At 37.5% G+C, this 17654-nt stretch overlaps 1 long non-coding RNA gene across 1 annotated transcript; it reads left to right on the forward strand.

Moving 5' to 3' along the window:
- The first annotated feature begins 4822 nt into the window (after positions 1 to 4822).
- LOC109339853 lies at positions 4823 to 15252 on the forward strand. Its single transcript, XR_002106719.1, has 3 exons — positions 4823 to 4870; positions 13046 to 13048; positions 15241 to 15252. It is a non-coding gene; the product is annotated as an uncharacterized LOC109339853 (long non-coding RNA).
- Positions 15253 to 17654: the final 2402 nt, after the last annotated feature.

Here is a 17654-nt window from a genome sequence, read left to right on the forward strand (position 1 = left end):
TACATTGATTCAATTATAGTGAAGGAAATCTCCCAAGTCAGCCGGGAGGCCTGGATGTAGTTTGCAGTGGACAAGCAAACGAACCAGGATAAAAATTCGCGTTGCAGGATTTTTCTCTCTCTCTCTCTCTCTTTACTGTTTTTAATCGATTATCTAGTATAGTGGAATTAATTGATACATTCTGTACTTGTGCTATACTGAATGATACTCTAATATAAAATTTGTAAACTCTGTTATTCGTTTCATTATCGGTTAACTGTTGTGCAATTAATCGAATCTGTCTAAGCTTACTGTTTCTGTTTTAATCGATTAAGACTGTTGCGTTAATCGATTATCCCTGTTTTGTTAATCGATTATGTTTGTTCTGTTAATCGATTATCTTCATCCTGTAATCGATTAATTAGGGGTGATTCAGCATTAAGTGTTGAGTTTCAAAAAGCGGCTATTCTAACCGCTACACCTATTCAACCCCCCTCCCCTTTCTAGGTGTATTGTAACCACTGATACCTAACACAAAGGTTTAACACCAGACCACTAAGGACCTGGGTGCAAGGGAGACCACGAGATCGCATGGATAACGAGGAACTCTGGGTCAAAAAATATAAATTGGACTATGGAAGGGTCAAAGGCACAACACCAGACCATTGGGGGTTCTATGTGAAGAAGGACCATGGGAACACACAAATAACGAGGAACTCCAGGTCAAAGAAATATAAAATGGACCATGGAAGGGTCAAAGGTACAACACCAGACCACTAGGGGGTCTGACTACAAGGAAGACTACGAGAATGCACAAATAACAAGGAACTCTGGGTCAAACAACACAACACGAGACCACTAGAGGGCCAGATGCAAAGATGAGACTAGTGGGGTCGAAGACACAACACAAGACCACTGGGGGTTTGAGTGCAATGAGCGCCACTAGAACGCATGGATAATGAGGAACTCCGGGTCAAAAATAAAATGAGACCACTTGGGGGTCAAAATGCACAACACGAGACCATTGGGGAGCTTGAGTACAAGGAGGACCACATGAACACACGAATAATGAGGAACTCTGGGTCAAAGTTTAACTAGAGACCATCGAGGTCAGAAGGCACAACACGAGACCACTTGGGGGGTCTGAGTGCAAGGAGGACCACGGGAACGCACGTATAATGAGAAACTTATGTTCAAAAATAAAATGAGACCATTGGGGGTCAAAAGTCACTACACGATACCACTTGGGTGCCTGAGTGCAAGGAGGACCACGAGAATGCACAAATAATGAGGAACTCTGGGACAAAAATAAAATGAGACCATTGGCGTCAGAAGGCACTACACGAGACCACTATGGGTCTGGGTGCAAGGAGCACCACTAGAACTCATGGATAATGAGGAAATCTGAGTCAAAAATAAAATGAGACCACTGGGGGTCAAAAGGCACTATACAAGACCACTCGGAGATCTGGGTGCAAGGAGGACCACTAGAATCGCCATGCTTTATATGATGGTGCGAATGCGATTGATGCATGAGTAATGTGAAGATGTTTATGATGTTGCATGTATGATGGGTTACGCATATGTGAATGACTTAATTATCATTAAAAAGTTTGATTGATATGGAACCATAATGCTTCCTTAGTAGACAACAACTAATCAAGCCGATATTGATCACATCCTTTTCATTTTTTTACCATTCCAACTTGATGTGCAGACACATGGAGGAATCTGGCTTACCCTAATGGTAGTAGACTTTCAAGAGAATTGCATTTTCATTGCCCTAAATTTTTCTTAGGTTCCCTTTTTGGATATTCAACCTAACAAGCTTTGATTCATACCCTTTTTTCCCCTTAGATATCCCTTTTGGGTTTTCAACATAACAAGTTTGTCATTCATACCCTAACTTTTGCTTAGGCCGCCCTTTTGGGTTTTCAATCTAAAATGCTTTTCTTTTATTTCAAGTTTCTATTTTTAGGCATAGACCCTCTTGACTACATCTATGTTCATAGGTTTGGGTAAAACATTTCCATCCATGTCTTGTAAGAAGAGAACAAGTTACAAAATTTTGCAAAAAAATTGCCCGTGTATAAGGTAATTGCTCATTCATCAATTGCTCTTCTGAGATAGCTGAATAACCGAACCATTGTGCTGCCTTTGTTTGATTTTCCCAGAACTTCTTACTCCTTCTCACATTGCTTGAAACTTCTATGATTCCCACTTGATGCACAAACGAGTGGTGGATCTTGGTTCGCCCATACTGTGAGAGATTGACAAGAGAAAATGCTTTTTTATTGCTTCAACTTTTTCCTAGGTCGCCCTTTCGGGTTTTCAACCAAGTATACTTTAATTGATACCCTAATTTTTGCTTAGGTTTCCCTTTCGGGTTTTCAACCTAATGAGCTTTTTTTCGTTCCTTTTTTATTTTCTCTTTTTTTAAGGCACATAATCTCTTATCCGCATCTATCTTCACAGGTCTGGGTAAAACATTCCAAATCCATCTCTTACAGGATCAAAGCTCCCCTTGAGAATGCATTCTTCATAATGTAGGACCTTCATAATTCGGGGCCCATTTTCACAAGCATCTTCTTGATTTGAGAAGATTTATTTAAGCACTAAGTCTCCAACTTCGAATTCTCTATGATGGACCTTCTTATCAAAAGCTCTTACCACTCTATCTTAGTATAATTGACCTTGACAAATGGCCGCCAACCTTTTCTCTTCAATCATGTGGAGTTGCTTATACTTGATTTTAACTCACAATGACTCTTCTTGCTCTACTTCCACCAAGACTCTTAATAAGGAAATCTCTACTTTTATGGGTGAAACAACTTCCATCCCACACATCATTGTTGTATATCAAAAATTTATGGTGCCACAAATATCCATCCATTAGGGATAATTTATGACTCATGGCCGCACCATCCTAAATCATAAATATGAGGGATGATGAAATTATCTTTCAGGCTTGCTTCGTTCAAATCTTTATAGGCTACACACATTCTCAATTTCCCTCATTTCTTGGTTACTAATACCATATTAGCCACTCATTCTTATATCCCTCCAATTGTTTTGTTAACTCTTCTTTTACTCCTCGATTCTCTTCTCCATCACCAAATTCAATGAGATCATTATCAAGTACCGCAAAAGAATCAATTGATAAATATTCAAGTACCTTATAACTGGGACACGGAATATGGATGTTCACAATGGTATGGAAGAATGGTAAATACATGACAATGGAGATGATAAAAATGGGTAAATATGGAAGAAATATTAAATAGTCATGCAAATTCACTAAGATATTGTCTCAAATGACATAAATATAAGTCCAAATAAAATTCAAAACATATTAATTACAACATAATCAAAGATCTCGCTATATAACTATGTCAATCATTGGTTCAGACTATCAGTTTTTAAAGGATGATTATCTTCACTAGGAAGGATGACATAGTTTATGAACGTTTGCCTTCCTCCAAGGCACTGATGGAGAGGTGGAGATAAGGATTAATGACAAAACCCTTCTCCTCTTCTCGTCATCTATGTCGACACCTAGACTCCTTCATCTTGTGAATTGTTAGCCTTCATTATTTTTTTAGCTCTAGTATTAAAAATATGAGTTTGATCAGCATTGTTTTTCCGAGGTTGCGCAATGATTCCAATTTTGAATATGTAACTCCTAAGGAGTTTGGTTGAAAAAACTATTTTGAGTTATTGAAACTATATCCGTTATCGAACGACTAACTTTCCATATAATAAGTTTACCACCCCACAACTGTGTTCTAGGGTTATAACCCTTCTAGATCGTATAGTGGTCAACGACAATCATAAAGAGAGCATGTAGGCTCCACAATATGGTTGCATTTATTTTATTGATAATTCATGGTTTTATGATATATAGAATTAGACATTGTTTGATGAAGGATCTTAAGAAACATATGACAATGTTAGTCCTTTCGTTTATGTGTAAGCAATGAATGTATGACTTGATGAATGCACTTCACATAAGTAATAACGAATGTTGTAGTAACATGAATGCCATGTGAATTCTCTTCTTTTTCTTCTTTTATGTTTTTATTTTGGAATACGACACACATGAATGCGAATACGGAATGGATTTTTTTTGTTTTTTTATGCATTACATGGATGTAGATGCTAGTATGAAATGTTTTTTTCTTATTTTTTTGTATGATTATGACATGCATGTAGATGTTATTATGACATATTTTTTTCTATGAGTGTATGATATGCATGTGGATGCTATTATGAAATAAATTTTTTTTTTTAGTGTAGGATATGCATGTGAATGCTATTATGAAATGATTTTTTGTGTGCATGACATGCATGTATATGCTATTATGAAATGATTTTTTTGTACATGGATGTAATGATGACATGGTTTTTTTCTTTTTTTTGAGTGTATGATATGCACGTGTATGAAATGATTTTTATACGCCTTCCATCATGACATAAGAATACCAAAGTGTTGTATCTTAGTTCACTCAGGCTCATGTGACATAGTCACTATGATTGCGAGATGGAAGTTTTCCCTAACTTCATGACAAATATGAAATAAACACAAAAAATGTATACTCTTGGGTCCTATATAAGGATAGTTGATCCTACAAGGTTTATTCGAGTCCAAAAAGTCACATCCTAAGGCGAAGTACTAAGATCCATATATGTAAAATTTGGTGGTACTAGACTTCCTATAGGTCCAAGACTGCCATCACTAGTGGAAGTTGACGACTTAGATACACAAATATGACACGAATATGTACGAGACACCATGGGGTCATATATGAAATTCCCAGAAACAATCTGAGTGATACATTAGTGTAATATCGAAATATGCACGAAGGCCCAATGACGACAAGCCAATGTATCCGTAACAATAGGTAAATATGCCCGATAGACGGCCGAAGTAGCAATACATGAGGAAGTGTACAAACCTCAACAACAAAATGCATAAAAATCCACTAAACCACCCCAAAACTAGTACATGATAGACAAACACGACTTCTATATACAAGAGTGAAATATGCACATTAATGGTAAAAACAAGTGACAAGGACAAAAATAAAAAAGATAAAATTAATATAATGAACCAAATATCCATATAATTAATCATTAAAGGCCTAACTCTCAGCTATCCTTAGTGGAGCCGCCATGCTGTCGCTACCCCAACTTCGTGGACGCGACGAGTATAATACAAATAAATGCAATGAAGTCGTCATCAATGTTTTTAGAAGGAAAACATGAAAAACCAGTTTAAAAAAGAAGATTTGATTCGCTCATAGTTAAAAATTGAGTTCGGGAGTCGATTACGGATGAAGAAGGTGTTAGGCACCTCATACCGATAGTTTAAAAATGGCTACCTAGATTAATAATGTGGATATTTGTTCAAAATATTAATTTTATCTTCATATTTTTAAATGAAAGAAAGAAAAATAAAATAAAAACATTTTTCATAATATTTGTGTCTGACAGGGAAATACATGCTCCTACGTACCTCTAGCTACAATAGAGAAATCAATGCTACGTAGTTCTTTCAGGAAAGAGTTGATTAGTGATATATTTTTATTTTTATTTTATTATAAAGTTAGCAAAGTAAGATAAGGTGACAAGACACAAGGCCTATAATGAGCTACCTTATATTGTTTCTAAAAAATCATTTGGATGTGGTTGCTGAAACAGTGGTGTCAGCTGGATGGTTAGCAGTGGCAACAGCGACGGTTTCAGCAGCCTCGCCGCTGGCCACATTGGTAGGCCAAAATGGGGAGAAATACAAAATAAAATTAAAATTAAAATAAAAAAACAAACGTGAGGAAAGGGTTGTGGGTGGACGGTGGCGTTTGATGTTCAACAATGAAATTAGTTTTCAAACATAACTACTTGATGGTACACATATTAGAATAACAAAAAGAGAATGAAACAAGTGAGAAGAAAAAATACATCTTTAGAGCTTATGGAAGATAAAGAAGATGATACCCTTGTTTTAGTCTCTCCCTTCTCTCCTTATCAAGTGTTTTTTCTTTTCAAGTGTGCTTCTTTCTCTTTTTCAAAAATTAGGATTACCTCTTCTTTTTTTTGCTGATTAGGTTTTGTGAGTGGCTAAGTTAGGCATTATATATGGGTGTAATTCATGTTAAAAATTTGACTTAGTGTGCTCTCCAAGGCCTAGTCAAACCCCTTAACATTACACTCCAATTTCTATTCACTTAGCAATTTATTTTAAAAGTAATTTACCCCAGTCAAAATTAGGTGTTTGCAGGGGGCAATATATGTGTTGATCCAATACCCCAATAGTTCATGTACTGGATTAGGATCAAGGTGGAGATAGGAGCTTAGGGGCCCAAGTGTTAAGTTAGGCTCTAAGATAAGTGATGACAATATCTCTTGATGTTGAAGAGAATGATCTCATTTGATATGAGAAGTGAGATCTCCTAATTGGGTGTTTGTAATATCATAGTGAAAGATATTAATTGTTAGCAGCTCCACAAACACATAAAGGAGTTGGCTAACTTTGATGTCGGGATAACATGGGCATTAGCTTTGATGCAAGGTGTAACACGAACATTGATAGATATGCAGGGTGTGACATGGGCATTAGCTTGAATGCAAGGATGTGGCACGTGCATTGGTTAGCATTGAGGCAAGGTGTGTGCTATGGGTATACTCTTTATGATGGAGTATGATACATCTTTTGAACTATGATTGTCAGACTAGACAATGGTGGTAGTGGTTCAGGCTTTCCAATGAAGCTCCAAGGTTAGTGTGACTGAATATTGAAGATGATGATTGTTGGTGAACTTTTGTGTAGAGTTTCCATATATCGAAAGACTTCCAAGTAATAGGTGGCTAGGCAACATTTTCCATTAGATGGTGGTACATGAAGCTGCACTACAAGTATGGAGAGCTAGTCTCTTGATAATATCGTCAAGGATACTCATATTGTTTATGTTGTAGGTCAACAGACTCTTATGTGGAGAAGTTGTTAAAGAGAATTAGGCATTGAGCAAGATGAAGTCATATATTCTCTAAGGTGAAGATTCTTGTGTAGATTTCCTAAGGATCGAGATATTCGTCTATTTTAATCAAGATATAGATTATGAGGATGTATGAAATATGTTATTATAAGAAGTCCCACATTGCCTAGTATTAAAATAGAGTAGAGTATCAATGTTATATATTGGACTCAGGTCCCTTGTTATATTGTGCATCAAATATAAGCATCAAATAGAAACATCCTATGAGCACTTGGGACCATGGGTGTGATAGGGCTTGTAATCCTTATTCTCTAATAATATCTTCGTAGTCGCTCAATGCTCCTGGGGATGTAGGCAAAATTAACTAAACTCCGTTACCAAATTCTCCTGTGTCTTATCTTCAATTTATTCTATGTACTTTATTTGATTGCATGTGGCCAACATTGCACAATGATCACTTCCGCTACACCAACTTATATAACTGCTACTACACTTAATATTATGTTTAGTGTATGTATGTGTACTAGATATTAATCTAATCTGAAAGGAACGCACTTAATTGTCCTGAAAAATGATTTTGAAATACCTAAAAGGGATCATAAATATAGATTTGTGGTATCCTAAGGATACAAACTTAACTCTATTATGTTATTATAATTCTGACTTTACAATGTAAACTCGATATGAAAAGCACAAGTGGTACTTGTCTCTTTCTAGGAAACTATCTAGTTTCTTGGAATAGTAAAAAACAATCATATGTTGCTTTGTAAACGGCCAAAAAGGAATACATACCTGCCAGTAGTTGTTGTGCTCAAATTCTTTATTTGAAACAACAAATCCTAGACTATGATCTTAAACTTGATAATATGTCAATCAAGTGTGACAATCCAAGTGCTATCAACCATACTATGAAGCTCATATTATATTATAGAACTAACCATACATAAATTAAACATCATTTTTAGAGATCATGTGCAAAAAGGAGATTACAATGTAGAGTTTATTGATACCTTCTTCTTATTAAGAGAAGAATTAGGAATTCTTAATGAAAATAATGTGGTTTAAATGACCTTGATATCCTAAATTTTTATCTCTCCTAATTATGATTATATATGTTAATTGCCTTTGAATGCATGTTATTGTATATTTATTGAGTATCTTCAATACAATCCTTGCATACATGACGTTTGAATAATTGAATGGTTGTTTTTCTCAAGTAATTAATTGTTAAAAACTAGGAGAAATAGGGTTATTTGATCTCTAATTGATCATTAATTGCATATATATAGTTGTTTTGAAATTTTTTCACTATCTAATCAATTTTGTCATTAATTAATTGTATATCAAAGTTTTTGGCTAATCGATTATTTGTGCACAATTTCATTCTACATAATCCATTAAGTAATGGATTATGTATGTGCAAATTCTCTTTGCTTAATCCATTAACTAGTCAGGTATCTGTAATTTCTCTCTACCTAATCAATTATATATAATTCATAATCATTTAACTCTATTAGACATCGATTATTCAGCAAATAAAACCCCAAACCCCTCCCTTTGTCTCATTCGAAACACTCAAATTACTCTCTCAAGTGTCTTCATCTAAAAAGATTTGGTTCTTACTCTTTAAATAGAGGATATTTTGTGCTTTCTACATGATGACAACCTCTAAGGGTTGCCTTTATTTTAGATCGATTAATAGGTTGAGGATTAGGATTCTATAGGTTAATGTCTCAATTGGTACGTAATTTTAGGGTTTTGGGTTTGATTTGCATTCGATTCGGAAGGATAATTAGGCTAGGGTTTGTGTATGGTTGGGATTGTGGAACAAGGGACTCAGTTAGGGGATTGAATTAGGGATTTGTAGAGTATTGGACGCAGAATTGTTGTAGGAAATTAGGCTTGATATATTTGAAAGGATAAGGTCTTGGCTTGTGGATAGGTTGTAGGATTTGATGAGCGTGATGTAAAAGGCATTAGGTTGATGTATGTAGGGTGGTGATTGGGGCTGTTTTGGTGAGGGAATGTGTAAGGGATTAGATCAAGGTTGGATGAGTGTACTTCAGGTTTGATGAGGTCTCAATTTGAATGTATGCGGAAAGATAGGCCACGAGTTAGGTTTATAATGAAGGAGATGAGTGAATGGTGTATGAAGGTGATGAATTAATGGATGAATTGTGGAGTGAATGTCACCAATGGAATGGAAATATATGAGAGTGACTTTGATTTGTGTGTGAGGCACTTTGAATATGGAAAAGGAATGAAGTGGGAAAACACCACAACCATGGAAGCTTGATAAGTCAAGTGTTGTTCACCACAAGCTTAGAGAGCTTGATATGAACTCATCAATGTCCATGTCCAAAGGTAGGTTTAGGAAAAGACTCTCTCAACTAAAACACGTTAATTTTTTATTCAAATTCAACTTTATTGAGTAATGTTCAAATGTATTACATAAATAGGCAAAGGCTGCCAAGCTATAGAAAAGACTAAGTCTAAACCTAATTAATTTTGAAAAGAATGAAATAAAATACTAACTAAGTAATTCTAGTTGATTGAGCCAAAATATCCTTGATGCTTTGAATAAGTTGGGTTTGAAAATGGTTGAGATGTTGATGCCTTGAAGCTTGACCAAGTCTTGATTAATTTGAAGATTCAAACGTCTCCTTGATCTTGAGAATCCTCCACAGTTTGGTCAATATGTGAGCCATGGCTTGATCAATGATTTAACGAGGGGTGGAACGGAATAAATGTGATGAGAGTGAACTTGGTGTTTGGGTTGGTGGCCAACTCCTTAGATTTGCATTTGGCCGAATTCTTGTGATGAAATTTTGAAAACAATTAGTTGATGAGATGAATTTGGTTGTTGATAGATTTGGTCCACACGCCCTTTCCTTGATTTTAGGGAGCTTGAATTTGAATGAACAAACATTTGATCTCCTTGGCCTAATGGTGTTAAGAGAATTATCTTCACATTATCTCCATATCTTCACAACAACTTCTATTTGAATTCCTTAACCGTTGACCTTCCTTGTTTTGAGTTGGCTACTTAAATCACATTTTATTATTTTCATAATATCTCTTTCCTTGACCCATGCTAATTGATGATGACATGGAGTTTGAATTCATTTAGTCGTGCCTTCCTTGACTTGGTCCATACCACTTGAATTTAGGGGCTAGTTGTGCCCTATCTTGAATCCTTACATCCTTCATGTCTTGAATTCTCTTGTCTTGCTCCTTAGCCTTGTTTTCACGTGCTCTCAAATATAACTTAGTCTAATCAAACAATTGGCCATTAGTGGACCATTAATACCAATAATTTCCTATCCCCTAAATTATATCAATTTAAATGACAAAAATTAATTAATAACAAAGAATTAAAATCCTAAGATTACCCACGAGAATAAATTTTCATTTGTTATAATCAATGCAAATAAAATTAAAGTAAGGTAAATAAATAACCTAAGGACAAAGATGTCCTTACTGCATGTGATCTCCAGGGTCAATTGTATCCTTTGTGACCTTAAAGGTTTCTGACTTGGCTTTAGTCCTAGTCAAAAGACCTTCTTGACCTCTCTTGGTCCTTGATTCATGACTTGGCCTAAGAGGGTTTACATCATCCCCTTCCCCTTCGAGTGAATTCGACCTCGAATTTGTATCAAACTTAACTTTCTTTCTATCCTTGCCATGATCTTACAAGGAATAGCTAAGTGTAGAAAAAACATTTATGCCTTTGAAGGGTGTAATTCGCCCATTGTAGGCTCGACCATCCCCTTGTTTTTGGTCTCTGTAACACCACGAAATTTCGATATATATTTTATTAATTATATATTTTAACAAGAATTAATTTTAGAAATTAACCGGTAATGATTTAGGCTAAACTGTAGTTGAGTGTAAGTCTTGTTTTGTGAATTGGTACCTCGTGGTAAATGTTCATAATTTTCTGTGGCGGAAAGTTTTTGGGCTGCTGTCGGGCTCGAATTCGCTCGAATTCGGCCCAATAACGTGTTTTTGAGTTATGTAGGTCAGAATTGAATTCTGATTGCGCCGTTTGCTTCGAAATATTATTTCGAGTCAAGATAGACATCAAGTTTATCCATGACACATTTCTAAATATTTTTTACTCCAAATTCGGTATTTCAAAATTCTTACCACAAATGAACCTTGCGTATCAAGCAAGCAAAAGTACTTATCTATTACACAAAACCCCTTAAACCTTTCATCTACCCATTACACCATTTACTCTTAAAAACCTTTCGTTTTCCCTCTCTAAATTTGATTCATTACCTTAAAAGAGCCCCTCTCACTTGGAGAACCCTTGGTATTTCATTTCTTTCTTCTTCATTCAGATTTTCTCAAGAACTCCAAGGTAAGCTTTCATCCCTTTCATTCTTCATCTCTTGGAATCTAATCTGTTAGTTGTTTACAAGATTTTAGTATGATATTTATACGTATATTACAAACGTTTTCAACCGTAGAAATTTTCTAATAATCTTTCTAACTCTTGTTTTACTCAAGAACTCGAAAAATGAGTTTTCGTGAATTTAGAAATTGTTGTTTTAAAACCATGAAATCTTGTTGTTCATGGGGTTGTTTTAGTGTTTGAAAATATGCATGTTGTTGATTTTTATGAAAGAAGATGATGATGATGAAATCAATGTTACCTTGATTTAAAAATGTTGTTTTTGAGCATGAGATCAACACTTGTGAAGAAGGTGTTGAAATGATCAAGAACATGATAGGAATCGTGAACGAGACTTTCGAGGATAAAGGATGGTTCAAGAATATGAATCTTGGACCGGATGGATGAAAGTCTCAAATGTTCTTAAAATAGGTTAACATGATGTCTTTATCTTAAAGTAGTAAAAAAATGATTTAACTAGCAAATCACTGATTGGTTTTTGTGTTTAGTTTTAAGGTGTTCGAAGTCGGACAATCTACCCATTCATGTACAGGGTATCAACCGTGCTACAACCCAAGGTGAGGGAGAAACACTAGTTAGAGGATTCCTGACCCCCAATTGTCGCCTGGGCAAGCCACTCTCGCTTGAGCGAGTGGTTCTCGCCTAGGCGAGGGCCAGACTGTGCATTTCGCCTGGGCGAGGGCCAGACGGTGCATTCTGGTTGCCCGAGCGACATCATGTCGCCCGGGTGAGATCTAGGGGGTGATTTTGACCAAGTTTTGCTGGGGTTTTTGCTTGAGCGACAGGCAAGCGAGAGCCAAGCAGAGAAATTCGGTCTGTTTTGATGAATTTGTCGCTTGAGCGATAGTCCCTCGCTTGGGCGAGAGACGTACAATGTTTTTGATTGCTTTTGATTGGTTGATTTCTTAGATAATAACCCTAACTTGGATAACAAGTATATTTAATAATTGGGAGAGATCGTGGCTTGAACGAGGAGCCCGATGCCCAAATCAACAAACTTATACAGTTACCTTTGTTCTTGCGCCTTATTCGGGCAAGGATTCCGATGATGACGTCGTGAGCAAGGCGATTCCTAAAAGGGATTACATGATACCATGCAGCGAGGTCACATGACCGTAAGAGGCTTTGCCATGTGGCCGTCTAGGATAATTCAGCGATGGTTCATAGTGGTAGGAATGTCATTCCTCTATTACGTGATAACGTAAGATCGGGTCCCACAAGAAGCATTCCTTTGGGAGATGTCTTAGGATGGGCCAATCGATATAAAAGGGTGATTAAAATATTTAATCGGCTAACCTCAGTTAGTGTGCATACTGATTATGAATAACAAAGTAGTGGAGATGAAATTTATGGGATACGAATGAGCCTCGTGATATTGAGAGGGATGGCGATGGTGGTGATTCGCCAGCAAAGTCTTGAGGGCGAGTCTAGGTGAGACGAGTCCCTTATATTCATTGATGAGGTATTCTGTTGGATTGGATAGTTCTCACAACGCAAACTAGACGATCTCTGACAACCCCTCTTTGCAATCAGGATCAATGAGAAGGATGCCTAGAAAGTGTTTGATACAACATCATCCTGAAATGGATAGTTCTTCAGAATAGATCAATCATATATCCTTGCGAGGAATAAATATTTGGTGCGTTCAAATCAGCTTGTTATGGGACCTGTACTCTTGGTGTAAGGATGGATGAAATAAGCATAACATTCATACATTGAGATCGTAGATATTGATCCTCATGATCCGAGTTATAACATCATTCATCATTATGTATTTATGTATGAGCTATATATTGTGTATATTATGTGTGTCTGTCTAGATGTGATATTTTGTGTAATTCTAGGCCGTCAATGAATAAATTCATTAGATGTCTAACTCCCTTTTCTTTCTGCTTGTCTTTGGTTCACGTTCTCGTTCAGATGGACCGTACCGCAAGGATTAGGAGCTACTGATTCTCAATGTCCTAGGAGGGGACATGAAGCAGTGATAGGCACCGATACACCTACACAGGCTCTTGTGCCTTGGAGCTGGAGATGGTTTGTGATGGATCTACAATGTGCTTCCCTTCACACCATGCGGACTTGGAGGCTTCTTTCACCTTACCTACTCGGAGATTAAGCACCTATTGCATCATCCATTCAGTCTGTGATTCCTCACGGACCCACTGTTGCAGGACCATCTACTAGGAGACGAAGTTGGGACGACGTGCTCAATTCCCCACTAGGGAGGAGAGCTGCTCGATGAATGATGCCCAATCTTCAAACAGATGAGTGGATACTTGACACTGGTTGTTCCCACCACATGACGCCAAACAGAGAATGGTTCACCACATACAGGGCAGGCAATTTTGGTTTCGTGTATCTCGAAAATCATAAAGCATGTGAAATTATTGGTATGGGAGAACTCAGAATTGTGATGGATGATGGTGTAGTGAAGACGTTATGTGAGGTTAGGCACATACCAGATTTGAAGAAGAATTTGGTTTCTTTGCGGACATTGCAGGCCAAACGGTTTAGCTATAGAGCTGATGGGGACAGTGATACTCTTCGAGTATGCAAAGGTGCTCTAACTGTGATGAAGGGTAAAAGGACTGCAGGGAACACTTACAAGTTGTTAGGGAGAACAGTTGTAGGTGGAGTTGCTGGAGAGATCTCAGTAGATTCAGACCATTGTGCTACAAAATTATGGCACATGCGTTTGGGACATATGAGTGTGTGTGGCATGACAGAACTATGTAAAAGAGGATAGTTGAGGGGAGTCAACAAATGCAAGCTAGATTTGTGCAGGTATTGTGTGCTTGGAAAACAAACACGAGTTAGTTTCAAGGCTGGCCAACACAAGACTCGAGGCATTCTAGATTATGTCCACACTGATGTATGAGGACCCACTCAGGAACCATCCCTAGGAGGTTCTAGGTATTTTGTTACTTTCGTTGATGACTTTTCTCGCAAGGTCTGGGTATATTTTCTGAAGCATAAGTCAGAAGTCTTTGCCAAGTTCAAGGTTTGGAAGGCAGAGGTAGAGAACCAGACTGGTAGAAAAATCAAATACATGAGGTCAGATAATGGTACGGAGTACAAAAACTCACAGTTTCAGAAATTCTGTGAGGAACATGGCATTCAGAGACACTTTTCAGTGAAGAAGACTCCTCAACAGAATGGTAGAGAGGATGAATAGAACTCTTACAGAGAGGGCCAGATGTATGAGACTGAATGCTGGACTTTCCAAAGGATTTTGGGCAGAGGCACTTAGTATGGCATGTTATGTCATCAATAGATCACCACGAGCTTCATTGGATGGTAAAGTTGCAGAAGAAGTATGGACAGGTAACCCAGTTAATTATAATATGTTACGCATATTTGGTTGTCCTGCTTATATACATGTACCCAGTGATGAACGATCGAAACTTGATCCTAAGTCAAAGAGGTGTATCTTCATTGGATATACCAAAGGTGTGAAGAGGTTCAAGTTCTGGGATCCACTTTCCAGAAAGGTGGTGTTGAGTAGAGATTCAGTGTTTGATGAAGATTTCATGATGAAACAGTCAGTTTTGACAGAGGTGCCCATGCCAAATGGAGAGACTTTGGGTTCAAATATGATTCCAGTGAGGAATGAAATGGTTCAGGTGAATAAAGGCAAGGAACCATGCACTAGTTCAAGTCAAGAACATGATGATTCTCAGGCAGAGAGTTCAGGTGTGCAGGAGTATCTACTTGCTAGACATATGGATAGATGTCTTATCAAACCTCCAGAGAGATATGGCTTTGAGGATATGGCTTCATTTGCTCTCCATATCAGTTCAAGAGATCCATGTAGCTTTGAAGAGGCTATAAACAACCATGAGAAAGAACAATGGATGGGTGCCATGATGTAGGAGATGAAGTCTTTACAGAAGAACCAAACTTGGGAGCTTGTTCCATTGCCCCCAGACAAGCGCGCAGTTGGCTGCAAGTGAGTGTACAAGAGGAAGCCAGCAATATCAGAAAAAGAAGGGGAAAAGCTCAAGGCTCGTCTTGTAGCAAAAGGGTATTCACAGCAGAAGGGGATCGACTACAATGAGATTTTCTCCCCAGTGGTGAGACACACTTCTATCAGGGCAGTGCTTGCCTTGGTAGCCAGCTGGGATATGCACTTAGAACAGATGGATGTGAAGACTGCCTTTCTTCATGGTGAATTAGAGGATAAAATTTACATGACACAACCATAGGGGTACAGTGCAGCTGGACAGAGTCACTTGGTTTAGAAGTTGAAGAAGTCTCTATATGGGTTGAAGTAGTCTCCCAGACAGTGGTACAAGCAGTTTGACACTTATATGTTGAAGCTTGGTTATAAGCATTGTGAGTATGATTGCTGTGTTTATGTGAGAAGCCTTGACGATGGTTCGTTTATTTTTCTGTTACTTTATGTTGATGATATGTCGATTGCTGTTAATCATTTGAGTGATATCAATGAGCTGAAAGTCATGCTAGGTAAGGAGTTTGACATGAAAGATTTAGGGGCTGCTAGGAAGATTCTTGGGATGGAGATTCACAGGGATAGGGGAGCTAGAAAACTATGGCTCTCCCAGCAAAGCTATGTTGAAAAGATCTTAGAGAGATTTGATATGAGCAATGCTAAAGTAGTGAGCACTCCATTGGCAAATCACTTCAAACTTTCCCTATATCAGTGTCCAAAGACAGATGAAGAGAAGAAATACATGTCAAAGGTTCCATATGCCAGTGCAGTGGGTTGCTTGATGTATGCTATGGTTTGTACTAGACCGGACTTGGCACAAGCAGTTAGTCAAGTATGCAAGTACATGTCGAAACCAGGGAAGCAACATTGGGAAGCAGTCAAATGGATTTTCAGATATTTGAAGGGGACTACAGGTCTCGGTATCATGTTTGGCAGCCAACAGAGTAAGCCTTCAGTTATTGGTTATGTTGATTCGGACTATGCAGGAGACTTGGATGATAGAAGGTCCACAACGGGGTTTGTCTTCACCCTTGCAGGTGGACCAATTATGTGGAGATCATCAGTTCAGTCTGTTGTTGCTATGTCCACAACTGAAGCAGAGTACATGGCAGCTGGTGAAGCTTCTAAGGAAGCCTTGTGGCTTATGGGGCTAGTAAATGAGTTAGGCATTGAGCAAGGTGGAGTTTCGCTGCATTGTGACAGTCAGAGTGCTATCTTCTTGGCAAAGAATCAGGTGTATCATGCTAGGACCAAACATATTGATGTGAGATTTCATAAGATCAGAGAGTTGGTAGCTTGTGGGCAGATACTATTGCAGAAGGTTCACACTTCAGAAAATGCAGCTGATATGTTAACCAAACCGGTTACCGAGGACAAGTTCAGGCATTGCCTGAGCTTGTTGAACATTCACTGATGATGGACTATGGAGCGCCCCCAACCCAATGGCGGAAGATGGAGATTGATGATATTCGCCAAGGTGGAGATTGTTGTGCAATGACTCATATCTCTAGATAACAGCAATACAAGTTATGGGTTTGGGTTGATGTAAAGAGATTGGGGTAGAGGACTATATATATTGTTGTTATGTAAACCTAATGTAACAAGGAGAAGAATAGTAAAACACTAATCCTTATTCTCTAATAATATATAGTGATAGCCGCTCAACGCTCCCAGGGACTAGACACAATTGACCGAACCTCGTTACCAAATTTCTTGTGTTATTCTCTTGTCTCTATACTCTTTACGATTTGATTGTTCGCTTGTTCCCAACAAGTTAATTATATATAAGCATGTCATTATAGTAGTAGATATTAAAGATCTAGAGGTTCAATCCAGTGTTACGAGAACCAAACTAGACGGTTTGACTGGTTTGATAGCTAATCGAACTTAAAAACAATTCTAGTTTGCAATCTTAATCGAATGAAAGGTTGAACCACTTTGAACCAAAGAAATTATAATATAATTGTGTTCAATCTAGTTAAATTGGAATAATCCGGGAAGTAAATCCATTTAAACCAAATAAGGATTTCAGTATAGTTTATCACCTTAAAATAGTAGCAACTATGTATAGAGACATTAGAATACTCCATAGTAAATATTTCCTTCATGATTAAAGTACTATGTAGCAAATGATACTTCTTATTTTATCGAGTCATTTGCCTTATCTTATAAAAACGTCATTTTTAATAATGAACCTAATTAAAAGAACGAAGAGCAACATGCTTAGAGTAAAGTTACATTTTTTCTTTAAACTCCAATAGTTGCATAGTGTAACATTTAGATCAAGATCAGCCATTATAGGTTGCTA

The sequence above is a fragment of the Lupinus angustifolius genome, unplaced genomic scaffold, assembly GCF_001865875.1.
Source record: "Lupinus angustifolius cultivar Tanjil unplaced genomic scaffold, LupAngTanjil_v1.0 Scaffold_116_3, whole genome shotgun sequence".
Classification (NCBI taxonomy): domain Eukaryota; kingdom Viridiplantae; phylum Streptophyta; class Magnoliopsida; order Fabales; family Fabaceae; genus Lupinus; species Lupinus angustifolius.